The sequence below is a fragment of the Melitaea cinxia genome, chromosome 7, assembly GCF_905220565.1.
Source record: "Melitaea cinxia chromosome 7, ilMelCinx1.1, whole genome shotgun sequence".
Classification (NCBI taxonomy): domain Eukaryota; kingdom Metazoa; phylum Arthropoda; class Insecta; order Lepidoptera; family Nymphalidae; genus Melitaea; species Melitaea cinxia.
In genome coordinates, this window is record NC_059400.1 from 4,147,767 (window position 1) to 4,162,807 (window position 15,041).

Sequence of the window (15,041 nt, forward strand, 5' to 3'; positions counted from 1 at the left end):
TTATAATACTTTCGTTAAGACGGGACTTATCGCAATTATCAGCTTGAGATTTCCGATATTCCGACGACGTAGTAGACGCAACCGTCATGGGAGGACAACGGGACGTGACACCACGTCTCGTTGTCATTTTATGATGATTATATCAAAATTATTATGTATACAAAACTTATTCTTTAAAAAAACTTATAAAACAAGTATTGCTTACTGGTTTTCCTTTTTTATAATTATTACATTGAACTTTCTTTAAGCTTCGAGTATCCTACTTGAATTTTTTTTTATGGAAGTGTTAATCATACACATTTCAAGACAATACTAAATGCAGTAACAGCAAAAAAGTCACTCACAAATACAAACAAGTTAGGATTAAGACTATTAACTTATTTGATTCGTCTACCTTCAAAACTTAACAGAACTTATAATCTTGACCGCACTTATTCACATATCTTCCGTTCTGGATTATTATCATCAATGAAGTAAGAAAATTAATTATTTAAAGTACATATTATATACACTATTCGTTAATAAAGTAAATAGAAATTCAAGTAACTCCGTATACAAACAAAATAGATAAATAAATAAGATAAAGTATTCAAAAAGGGTGGAGGACAACTAGAAGATAAAGCTATACTAATAAATAAAGAGCCAGTTTTTTTTTTTTTGTTTGGTTATACTGCGAAAATTACTGAACCGATCGGAATAATACTTATACCATAAGATGCAGCGTGTTTCGGAGAAGATTTTAATAGATGATATGTTGGTGAATACTTATCGTGTAAAAAAATATAAACAGACAGAGGTCGCTAGTAATAATAATAATGTTAATACAATTACTTTTTTTAAAAAAACGTAAGTATAAGAATATTATTTTCAATCATAGAATATTTCATATTTTGATAACAACAATCTTAGATAAATACCGCGCTGATTACTGTCCATAGTTTTACTACTTATTTATAAATCACTTACGATGTTCTTTTTTGTTGCTAACTATAATTGTATAAAAGTTAAATTATTGAATCTTTCTTTATGTAACAATCTTTAGCACTGTCAGAATATTAGTCCATCATCAAAAGTTATAGTTGTACACTTTTTTTTCATAGGTTAGATATGTGAATTGTATTTGCTGTTTGGAGAAGTTAAACCTACTTCAGTTTTCATTTTAAAACTAATATGTTTATTGCTATTTTTGCCTCTTTTTATTTTCTTATTTCAAGAGTTATTTTTATCTCAATTTCAACTTCTAAAATGTAAAAATTCTATCATTTTATTTTTACGTATTAGTTTTACGTATTTAATTTTAACAAACTTTTTTAAATTAAAATCAAAAATTAATAGACACAATATAAGTATTTTTATTTCATTAAAAAAATTCCGTAATATATTCGACGATTTCATGAACAAAAAAACATCAATTTTACACGCTTGTAAAACTTCTTTAATATATTTGATTTAGTAACCTACTTTCAAACTCCAACATTGTACTACAATCTTAAAAGTAACTACGACACGTGAGATTTATTATTTTTGTCTATTACTGGCTGGTTACAAGATTGAAATTCTTTAAATTTAGAATAAAAAATCCGAGAAAATTTTTCATTTCGCGGATCATTGAACAGCATAACGCTGTACCGTAAAATTCAGACAAGAGTGCGTCTTACATTTTCCTTGGAAATACAACAATGTGTTAAAATATCAAGTAAAGGGCTAAAATTCTGAAATTTCACTGTTGCGGATTAAGCTTCAGGTCCTGTTTAGTAAATAGGTATTTACGGAAAAATCTGGACTCACGGATTAATTTTAATTCTTAACAAATAATATACGTCACATACATGTATTAGTATACGTAAACCTCTTACTCAACATAATATATTAGCTTCATTTATAAAAACGGGTGAGTCATATACAGCAGATTTTCCTTTTCTACCAAATTGATCTGACATGTTCCAAATCACGAACTTTTTCAATACGTCATTGTCTGAGAATATAAATTGAATTTTTCCATTGAGAAATAATGTCAAACAAGGTATAAATGAAAAAAAAAAAAACGTTATACATTATTTTTTTCAAAACAGACAGTGCTTTAACTTTTCTAGTAGTGTAGGTAAATACTAATAACGTCGTGAGGGTAGTCTCTTAACTTTATAACACAATAATTACTTATGACTTAAATTTGAAAACTACACAATTTTTTCCCTTTTTTCTCGTTTTTTGCCTGAAAAAGTGACAAAGTTTATAATGAGTTTCTATTGAATGTACTCAAACCTACTACATACTGTTACTTTTTTTTTAAATAAACATATTACTTAGATACTGAAAGTGAAAAAGAACAGACAATAATATTGCAGAATATAAATTGACTCTGGTCGCCATGATATCAAATAAGAATAAAATATAGTCCAACACGCCGACGTTGGCGCAACGGTTACAGCCATTGGTTGTATCTACCTGTTGCGCTGGCGGTTTCGGGTTCGATCCCCGCACATAACAAACATTTGTATTGGCCATATAGGTGTTTTGCCGTGGTCTGGGTGTTTGTGCAGTCATTGTGGGTCTCCCCATCGTGCCTCGGAGAGCACGTTAAGTCGTCGGTCCCGGTTGTTATCATGTACACCTGATAGCGATCGTTACTCATTGTAGGAAATACATCCACCAACCCGCATTGGAGCAGCATGGTGGATTAAGCTCTGATCCTTCTCCTACATGGGGAAAGAGATCTATGCCCAGTAGTGGAATATTATAGGCTGAAGCGAATAGTCCAACAAATAAAATGAAGAAGCGATTTTCATCTTTATTTTTGGTTTTAACTGGATCTTATGAAATTTAATAAATTATTATTGTCAATTATTAACAGCAAAGAGCTCTAGATACTCACTTGCGTGAAAATTGATAACGCGATAATTATATGAATTATATTCAGGTATCAAAACAACCTTATTATTGCGTAATTGAAAAATTTGTAATGAGAAATTTTAATTTAAACCATAGATAAAATTTACAGGCGCCGATATAGTTGATATATTCAGTCTACTGTTTGATTACGGCAGTAAAGAATATAGGCACATCGACACCTAAGGAAGGGGCTCTTCCCTTGGGTGTCGTAAGAGGCGACTAAGGTAAAACAAAGTTACACTACCACCTTGTAACTTATAAAGCCGACCGATGGGATGATAACTAGCGCGCTCAAACAATCAAACAAACAAACTCTTCAACTTTATAATATTAGTATAGATGTAAATCTATTTAAATGATATCTGTGTTTGTCAAGCTATCTTTTCTACGCGACGTATTATTAAATTCATAAGTAATTAAATTTAGTAAGTGATATTTTGATAATGAGATAATCATTAATTTTTTTGTAGGTTTACCAACAGAACTACATTTAATATCCTTTTGTATCTTCATATCACATATAATATATTAGTGTAAAATGGTGAGTCAACGGTGGTTTTATAATTTACTTAAGTTACTAAATTTTGTTTTAAATATAATTTTAAATTATATAGCTTAATTTTTTTGTAGATTTTAAAATAAACAACTATTTATTTAGGTCTGAAAGGTCTAACGTACTAATTCGACTACTGCTGTAAAGATAGCATTTTACGTTTGTAATGAAAAATATTTCATTTACCTTTTGATTTTAATCTTAGTACCTACTTAAAAACAAATGAATGTATAGACAAAGAGATATAATAATAATTATATTATTACATAATATGTACATGTGTACAGATAAATGTATATTAAATGTATACACTTCAAGTACAATAAATATGTATGTAAGCTGCAAACTGAATAAATAAAAACAAATATAGCAATGTTAGCGCGTTTTACTCTTGGCTCCAAGTGAAGTAAGCCACGGTCTAGCCACGACAAAATTTCCGGCGGTAATACGAAAACTCTACTTTGCAACAAAATTGCAAACACGAAAATCACATCCGAACCCACTTAGGATTACCCTAATTCTGAGATTCTCGCCATGTCATGTACTAACTTTATAAATATGAATGAACTATGTTGACTTAACTTTAAATTCGCAAAAATATGAAAAAGTGTTAAATTTTAACTTAAAAACTAAATAATCGTATAAATAATAACACGAACTCTAATAATGGTATAAATTGATACTATTTTTTTGCGTTTGTCTCTTTATTTCTTGAGATATAATTCTGGTATTTTTGAATGGTAATCACCATATATCAGCACCAGATTCCAGCTCATATCATATTACGTATTACATTCATGACACATTTAAGTAAAGTAAAAAAGTAAGATCTGGTAAATAATGAAAAATAAACCATTTAAATATCACTGCAAAATATTTGTCAGTCGGTGAATTTCAGTTTTTAATAGTAAATAAAAAGATTCTCCGATCTAAAACTATGTTGTCATTGTTAATTTATTTACTATTATATAATAATCAATAATTAACATCTGGTACTTTTGTGCCGTCTCCAGAGTAAATACTGAATAAATTTGGAGACGCGAAGAAAGAGCAGTATCCTTCTACCTTGATAAGCCTCATGAGCCACTAACAAACCGAAGTAACGGAAGTAAGAATAGATACCCGCATTTTATTGCGCCAAAGTGAATAATTTTATCATTTTGCAGCACACGAAACTTCTAAGGTCTATCTCTAAAAATTATATAGTAAGGTTTGCCAAAAAACTATAACGAACTAAAGGAGGCATCAAATTACGATGATAAAGAAAATAATTAAAAGTGAATAATAACTATTGTTTATTTTACTTGTCTATATTATTAACATAGTACATTCGTCATCCTCGTATATGTTCACAATATTTTTAATAAATAGATACATAATTATAAATATTATATAGCGTCTATCGTTATATATAGCGCCTTCGGTGCGACAAAGCCAGCCCTGCGGTTACCAACCCAACTATGGTCAAAACACATGAGTTCACGCCATGTTTGGCGCGAGCTTGTGGCGGCCTATGTCCAGCAGTGGACTTTATTAGGCTGAAGTGATGGTATAAATATTGCATCCAAACTACAGAACACCTTGATACGTCACTGGAGCCGACAGATTGGTCACTTAAATCTTAGTCATATGGTGTGTATATAACTCCCAAATATATTGATTATTCCAAATAAAAGTAAAAAAGTTAACATATATTTGTACGTTTGTTGTAGCATATCCTTAACCATTTGAATCAGATTCAATGCTCGATGGAAAATCGATAACACATTACATTAGCATATTTTTTCCACCAAGGGCCCCAATTATAATTAGATCTTTGGGATAACAAAGACCGTGACTATACGTGCTCTCTGATGTACCCTGGAGACCGTAGGCGTGTAAATAAAATTAGTGTAACCTGAAATATATTCACCTTTGTTGGTGTATTATTTGAATAATTGTTACGAATGTGCCTTGAACTGTAAATAAAGCCTAAGCTTGTTTTTAATACGTAATCGCTTAGAAGTCGTATAAAGACTAATGCAAGCTATCGGCTACTATATATTTAGGAATTATTTTCTGGCAAATCTCGTTAGTAATATTTTTTCATTATTTTTCTGGAACACTTACTAAGTTTTTATGAACGAATTTTCTACTTGGTATTTTTTTATCAGTGTAAATATATTACCAAACCAGGGACGCTGCTATCGCTATATCTGGCCAATCAATTGGACGGGGATGTTAGGTTATAAGTCTCCTGAGCTTACAGATTCTCCTCACAAATGTTGAAAATTCTTATAAAATACTATTTAAAATAAACCAACATCGTTTTGGGGATTATATAAATAAAAGTTATAATAATTATATAAATAAAATGAATCACCGAAATATATTTCGGTATATATAACACGCGTAAATTCCGAACGACAGAATAGAATAATTCTTTTTTTTGTGTTCATTACAATCAGGACAAGTTTTTTATGAGAGAAAATCGATACATTTATGAAACAAAACCAGGCAGTACGAAGTTCACTGGTTAGCTAGTTTTAAATAAAGCAAAATCATTTCAGAAATTAGGTGCATATATGCATAGCCACATCACCAATTAACAAATTCAATTTCCTAATTATCTAAATATGAAATTTATCGGTAAACCCACGAACTATAAAATATAATCTGTGCATTAATAATAAATAATTCATAATTGGCAGCAAAAATTCTAGTTGGTTTAGCCAAATTTGTAAATTATCTTACTTCACACAAACGGTGTTCGTGTCAGTTAACCGCGGACAAGCTTAAGGGCTTTTGCAAGTAAATATAATTTGATGTTTGCTTTTCTTAATGTTACAAATAAATAAAATAAAAAAACCAAAGACTTTTATTGCTTGATCGTTTGCAAGTATTTTAACAAATGGTTGTAATTGATTCTAAAATCTGATTCTCCTTGTATCTCCCGTATGGTCTAGTGGCTAGGATACCTGGCTTTCACCCAGGAGGCTCGGGTTCGATTCCCGGTACGGGAATTTAATACTTTTTGGGTTTAGCTAAAATTGAATAATTTAGCATTTACAACGTAGAACTAAGTGAATAAACTACACTGCAATTGATATTACATCTCTATTACAATATTATAGCTCTTTTTTATATACTTTAGCTGTCGATAACGCTCTCCTGTAAAAGCATTAAATATCCTTTGTCCGTTTTAACAATGGTCATATTTTGTAAATGAGCCACGGGTTCAATTCCTGGTAAGAGAATATTTGTACTTTGATTAATGATGAAGTTGAATCATTTAGAATGTCCTATTGATGAGTGATTATTTTATGATATCACTCCCTATGATTTATCGTATTTTTTATTTTATACTTAAGCTGTCGGCAACGTCTTACTACAAAATATTTCGTAATAATTATTTATTTTAACAAATAGATTCCTCTTTATTTAAGTGTGTGCGCTATACATCATAAAATCTATATAAAACTAGCAAAAAGCACAGATTTACAAGAACTCGCGAGATTATTTTAACTTATTATAATAATTTTGGAGCATTTTTATGATATGAAAAACTATTTTTGGATACTTGATGTAAATAATAATTATCCTTCTAAAATAATTTTTCAAAAATTCTTTTCTTTAATTTTTTTTTTTTAATTCGCGTATATTTTAAATATTCCTATTTTGCATAGCAATCCCGTCAAATTAGTCGTTGACTCATACTATTAAATGCGATAAATTGTAAGCTGTAATGTTTTCCAAATCTGCCATCTTCATACAGTCAGTCAGTTCAGACTTGCAGTCCACTGCTGGATACAGGCCTTCCCAATTTTGCGTCAGACATCCCGGTTTTCCGCAATCCTCATCCAGCCTTCACCAACAAATTGCAATCTTATGTAGATCATCGGTCCAACGAGCCAGAGGACGTTCGTGCGTTTGCCAAGACGCGGTCTCCAAGTGGACACCAACGAACGGATTGATCCACTAGTTTAAAGTCACTCAACGTGCAATGGGACGGGATGTGCTTGGTGTTTCTCTCAAAGATTAATTCTCATAAGATTAGAAATGAGACTACCGCGAGAATACGAAAGTAACTAACATAGCCCAGAATTAGCAAGTTTAAGTGGCAGTGGGCGGGTCATCTGTGTCGCAGGCCGCTGGAGCAGACGCGTCCTGGAGTGGAGACTACGTGGCATACGCAATTTGGGAGCCCACTGAATCAACGATCTACGTAAGTTTGCTGGTGGAGACTGGAAAAAAATCGAAAAGCGAAATATTTGGCGGAAATGGCGATAATTTATTCTAAAAAAACTATTTTTGAGATAGTATTAATATAATGAGGTATTGTAAAATATTGATATGCTTTAAATTACTAAACAGAGGCGTATATTATTTAAAAATACATTCAAATGGACATAGGTTACTAAACAACACGGTATGTCTAATAGAAGTGATAAAAACATCAATGTAGCACGTGTCGGAGCCCAACGTGTGAAAAACGACAATCTAATATTGAAATAAATAGCTTGTTCCTTTTAAATAAATTCACCTTTACGAAGCCTTCGTTACCTTTTCGCTTGATTTTCTGAACACGTTTCAAAGCAATAATAAATATTAAGTTTTCACAGATAAAAATGGATTTTAAGTAACTAATGATGGTCTATATGTATATGGAAGAGTGGGACAAAACTGACGAAATTTCTTCAGTAATAACCCCTCAGATACATTACTTTCTCATGTTACTTTTATTGCAATGGTTTGTTTTCCCCCACGGATTAACAATGTTTTTATTGATATGAGCTTTGTGAAAAATCGTTTGGACGAAGTTAGACTTTGGATAAATACGTTACCAAAACATGACTATTACTACGAACATTACAGTAATTTTATGCCTTTTAGGATGTTGATTATTAAAAATCTTATTATTTTGTTATTTGACACTAAAAGCGCAATTCTCGTCATGTCACAGGAGGATTATAAAAAGTAGCACAGAACCTCAATAATATAAAACAGTTATGATTAATTATTTATTTTTAATTGCATATTTTTCGACAGATTCTAAGCTATATATAACTATTAGTTATAAGGACAAAGAATACATAACATATATTATTGTAACAAACATAAAAAACTATAGTCGAATTCAGAACCTCATCTTTTTTAGGAAGTAAGTTAAAAAGGGGGAAATGCGACTGCGAAGCACGGCAGTCACCAATGAGTTCATAAATCATACTATACACTCTAGGGATTGTTGTCTCACAGTCAGTATAATAGCTATATTATACAGCTATTATTTATTAACTGACATTATATACACTTTACCACAATCCCAAACTAATAAAACAAAATCACTTAGGGGGTATTACGTAGGATCTAATGTACTAGTAACTCCAAAGATGGCGACCTCGTGCAGTAACTTATGCCTTACTCGTTGGGTAAAAGGGCACTTGGACGATACAATGATATTACTACTTCGTAAAAAAGAAAAGAGCATTTTTATCCGTTTTGGCATACCTAAGTAGTAGTCATATTATAGGAAATAATATAACTACCATATCATCAGTTCAGCCTATGGCAGTCCACTGCTGGACATAGGCCTCCCCAGTATGGTATAACTACCATATACCAAGGTCAAATTAAACACTTTTACTATCTTCTTGGGTGAACGTATTTATCTTTATATCAAACTAGCTTTCCGCCGCGGCTTCCCCCGCATAAACTACATGATTTTGATTGTTCCGCTTTTTTTGTTAAAATAAAGCATATATGTCACTGATAACGTAACATTCTATTTTTTATGGTTTTTTTTTTTTACAGGCTTGAGTTTACTCAATGTCTTATCATATTATTCGTACTCTTTATAATATTATAGATTAATATAATAAGTAAGTTTTTGGGAAGTAAATTAAATAATTGCCTTGAAAATATACTAAATTATTATTGAAATTTTTATAATAAGTTTTAAAATATGTATGAAGCAAATTTAGCCGCAATCTGTTACCACAGTAAAAATTACACTTTTCAATATTCGGTCTCGTAAAGAAAAACTGACGTTAGATCTTTTCATTAAATTTTCTTATACTTGCTTGTTCAAAATTAATTTCAGGTTGTTGAATTAACTTGAAATATCTCATTTTCGGATCAAATAAAAAGGTACTCCTTAAATATATTTTAATTTCTAAGATAACGAAAATTTTTTTTGGCTTGAGTTAATTATAACTTTTTTCTTCTTCGTAAAAACAAACACTTAAGTAAAATCTCAGCTATTTTTAGTACTAATAGAAATTAGCATTTTTTAAATCGATTTATATTTATCTTAGAAAAAATAAAATACCCTTATAATACAGCCATATCAACGGTTAAGCAATTATGATAGTCAGCTATACTCGTATAAAACTTTATTTTAACACCCTAAAACGTGTCTCAAAACCTACTTATCGTAGGTTGTCCGCTACTACAGATATCTAAGGTGAAAGGTAAAAAAAAAAACGATTTTTTGAACATTTTTTTGCAAATATCGTTTCCTATTGGTTTTATATTGATTGTACTTATTATTTATATTATACAGGATTAAATTTTCTACAACTTAAAAAAAAACATAATATCTAGAACCTGTCTAGATAGTTTTCGAGATAGAGGACAGAGAGTGGGCAGTGTTGAACTATTGACAGTATCGTTTAAGGTTAACCGGTAGTCCCGATTAAAAACACAACGTATAAAGTCTATAAATGATTGATAAATATATCGTTCTGAATAATTTGCATTTTTTATTACCTATTTGCCTTGACTTTTTTGCCTTTAACTAGCCCGTTTGCGCAGTTTGTAGTGACCCTGCTTTCTGCTCCGGGGGTTGTGGGTTCGATTCCCACCCCTAATCTGGGTGTTATATATATATTTATTTATATATTTATATATGTATTATTTATAAGTATGTTTATCGAGAAAAAATTATGTAGCTATACCAGTCAGCTGTTACCTATAACACAAGCATTAAGTTGCTTACTTTAGGAAAAGACGATCGTGTGTGTATTGTGTAGATATTTATTGATTACATCACTTATATACTATTACGTACCTAATATTTAATAGTTTTTTTGTAGTAATTGAGTATCCATTAATTTCATAACGGTTACCTACACGTGATAATACAGCTGTATTATATAAATAAATATATATATAACTATAGTTATATATAAATAACTATATCAGCTACTGATGAATCGATACATGAAAAAACTGAAATTATAATAGGAGTAGATATAGATTCACTTTAAATTTTAAGTAAGCGTACCCATCTCATCAACTAGATTTTTTTAAAAGTTGGCAAAGGAAATGTTAAAGCTGAAATATACTCTTCTAAGAGGTTTAATGAATATCCTCGTTCTTAAAAAAAAAACACATTTTGTTTCTGCGTGCAGAACATGGCTGTGATACGACTTCTGCGCTCTTTAAAAAGGAAAAAAAACCTTTTAAGAACACTCGAGAAACTGCTGAATTCTGATCAACTTGCTGCAGCATTTGAAGAAGAAACTGCTCGCCTCAAATATTATTTGATCATTGAGTGCAACCCTTTTTGGCAATTAATAAAGTTTCAAAATTTAGAGAAAAGTATCGATCGTCATCGTTATACATAGTTCATCGCCTTGGGCTATTGATATAACAGATCCCATTAACTAATAATTATATTACTGGTGACAAGATGGCTGCTGCATTTTTGCCCAGATAATCGGCATAGCGATTCAACGGGGATGGGATGCTGCCAGCATTCTTGGCACAATTCCACGCGGACATGATTTATACCAAAACTATGTGTAAATATTTAGTTCTTAATTTGTGAATTGTAAATATGTATAATGTGTAATAAACTATAGTGTTATTAATATATAAAATATATAATTATATAACTGAGACATTTATAAAAAAAATACTGATAATTTAACACGTTCACTGCGACACTATTTTTGATGGACTTTCAGCCAGCGCGAATGAGGTCTTTTCGAGGCAAGGTTGAACATCTTTGCAGTGCGAATGAGAGCTCCACGGCCTCACAAAATATTGTTTCTAAAAAACGCTTAAATATAGCTCAAAATTGAAAATATTTGTTTGAAACTTTACCATCATAAAGTTAAATAGATTTTCAAGTTGAATTTAGCTTCGCCCGCAGTTGTGATATTTCGGTATTGAATAAATGAAAAAAATATTTATGTCATCGGTTCTGCCTCACATCACACTAAAAAGAAGTTCGATATTAAGAAGTATTTTTGGTCGGAGCAAACTTCTGTATCACTTTTTTATATTTTAACTGCTTTAACTCTTCTGTTTCACTTGACGAATCTGAATCACATAATATGAGCCTCTTTCTGCTTCGTTTACGGTTTGAAAGATCCATATTACACTATAACAACTACTTGCAATAACAATGCGTAAAAAATTAGGGAAGTCGCGTGGACGAGAAGCTTGCTTCGGTATCGATACTTGTCGCATGACTATGCTAGGATACACGGTGCCCGCGACGCTCGCGCTTCACTCCGTGCGTCTATGAGACCTACAACTTTTGAGATAGATTAGACCTCACTTCGCACAGTAGCGTAATTAATTTCTATTCAGTGCGTATGAATGCTTTTCAACCTCATATTTTATTAACTGCACCATTGGGCTTGGCTTCGCTAGAGAAATAATTTTATGTACACATATTTGTCTCTGTCATACTCAAAGAAATGTCAAAATAATCACCTCCCGCACAGAGTGAAAGAACGCAATTTTGACTGCCGCATCAGCGAGAGTCACGCTTGTGACTTTTAGACCTCATAATACATTATTACGTTAGTGAACGTGTTAACGGTACAAAAAGAAGTACCGTTTGAATATTTCAAATATTAAATCTTACCAAGTTCTCATTTGCATGAATTGAGTTATTCAATCAGATAAAACAGCGATTTATCAAAATATAATGAATACCAATAATAACTCAAATTCGAAATATCGTTATCAACAATTTTCGTGCTTTTACGTATTTTAACAGTTTTTACTCGTTTTTGTGTGGATGCATTTATGACTGCCATTCGCTAATTTCATTGTACGGACACGGTAACATTTTATAACAATGGAAACAAAAAACAGAACGATTTGAGTGAATAACAATTTCGTGGTTTCCCATCAGGAATTCATGACCGTGTAGAAACTAGCTAAAACCTTCGGCTTTACTCGCCTAAGTCTCTATCGCGTAAGGTTTAAAATATACTATGGATTATACGAGTCAAGCTATCTACGTATGTTGCTTTTTACTGAATAAACAATCATCATTTACGTAATTATAGTACGTTTATCAAAGACTCAAATGTATACTCTAATAGAACTAGAAAATTTCTTCTCTCGGTCTAGAACACATAATTTATATTGCAATTCAATAACTAGTACGAATAAGTATACCTGTAGTGTAGTTTAAAAACACGTTTTCTATATTAACTACGCAACGAAAAAAAGTTTGAAATCAAAGCTTGTTTTGTTAACTCAATATTTATTTACGAAAAAGGAAAAGTTAATACAAAAAAAAAATCGAATTCAAAACAAAATATTTGTACGCCAAGTCGACTAGACTCAAAGTCAACGTGGCGAGGTCAATAAGCCGAAAGTTTTGAAAGCAAATATTTCCCAATGTGTCAAACGAATGCTAATTGTACCGGAGTCAATATTGGCGAGGAAATGAACCCCGCCCCTGATATCCGATTACGAACGGAACACACAAAGCCTATCAAAATAAATGTAGATAGGGGTATTTAAGTCGTGAATGTATTCATAAAAATTACAACGCCTTTCGTATAGAAACGTTTACATGAAATTATTCACGTAATTATTTTACAGGAAAATAAATATAATTTTATCCCATATATATTTATTTAATTGGGATAAAATTATTTTTTTTATTTATTTATTTAATAAATAATAAATAAATAAAAATAATAATTTTATCCCAATTAAATAAATAATAAATAAATAAAAATAATAATTTTATCCCAATTAAATAAATATATCTAAGCTGAATTGAAAAGAAAAAAAAGTTGTAATTTAATCCGCCAAGTTGCTCTGCTATCAGTCAGCGATTAAATTCATTATCAAGTCGTTAGTCATCTTAAGGTGTCATAATAACTGATACAGCTTTACGTACTCTAGGACACGGTAAGAAGACTTAGAAGGGTATACCAGAAATAATAACATACCAAGATACCAACAATGAGTCTGATCTGAATCCGGAATCGGACCCGTATCAATCGGTTTTGCATAACTTGCCTCAACTTGTTACCATTATTCCCTTAGAGGTGACGGATTCAATGGTACCTTGCTTGGTATATTTTAAACCTGTACCTACAAACATGGCACTAGCAATAGTGCGAAATATTGAGAACTCTAACCAATAATAAACACCGCAAATTTTCCATTTTATATCCTAATAGTATTATTGACAACAACATCACATTTCTATTTTCATAAACTCGTATGTACACATGTATAGAAAGAGACTTCCTTTAGCAATGGAGCATTCATGCCATTTTAAGTGAAGCCAAATTAAATGTATATTTATTTTGAGACCTGTTCATGTAAAACAAAAGATACAATTTTAAAATTAATATTTTGTTTATTAAGCGCTAGTAAGAAAATTGTGCTGGATGTCTGGCTCGATCTTGAAATTTCCATGTACATTTAAATTAAATCGATGTATGAAATAAAGACTATTTAAAAGATGGCACGCGATATTTATGGCGTTAAAAGTAGAATCCCTTAAGTAAATAATGCTAGATACGGAATTTTTTCGATTTGTACTCGAAATTATCTTACTTAAGCTTTATTTTACTATCGCTTAGTAACATTTTTCTCTTTTATTATAAAATGGTGAAAATTTTACATTGTCCTTCAGTGTCCATTAACGAAATCAATATCGAACCAACTCACGCCCGATCCGATTAATTTTTATTGAAATACGTCGTTAGATTACTCGCGTTCAATCGCGTTTCAATATTCGTTGAATGAATTATTAATATAAAATGAACTGTAGTTACCATTTAATTAAAATATAATGGAATGGGGGCCCACTAACATTTTTAAACACTTAATAAATATCAGTATTCGTTCCGGCGACAGTCAGCGTTAAAAAAACTTACGCACCACCAAATGAAAACGGTATACTTACTAGATTTATTGATAAACTTGTTATTTTGTTCTTTGCTAATTACTGAGAGCATACCATTTCATTATTATCAGAAGATTATGGATTACAGAAGAATCCATTCCAACCTAAAAATCGTGCACCTTGAACCAATCAATTTATTACTCTGAGAATGTTTTTCCGTCGATCCATCATAATAGTCGATTAAGGCAAAATTAAATTCCGTCTACTGGAAAAAAGCGGTTATCAGAATTTATCTTGACATCCAACAGAAGCTGATTGAAGTGTGGATCGTACAGTTTATCAAGTCAAACGGGAAAAAATGGCTTCAGGATGACAGCGCGGATAGTCTCCTTGTCATGCCGCAAGGTTGCTCGCAGTCCATTATGTTTTGTTTCAAAATGTGTATCGTTTTTGTTTTAAACAATGATTTTCTGGTGAATGTCTGTAAATAATAATCAGTAA

General features: G+C 31.2%; 1 non-coding gene across 1 annotated transcript; it reads left to right on the top strand.

Moving 5' to 3' along the window:
* Nucleotides 1-6,372: 6,372 nt before the first annotated feature.
* On the top strand, nucleotides 6,373-6,444 carry Trnae-uuc. Its single transcript has one exon. It is a non-coding gene; the product is annotated as a tRNA-Glu (tRNA).
* The last annotated feature ends 8,597 nt before the right edge of the window (nucleotides 6,445-15,041 follow it).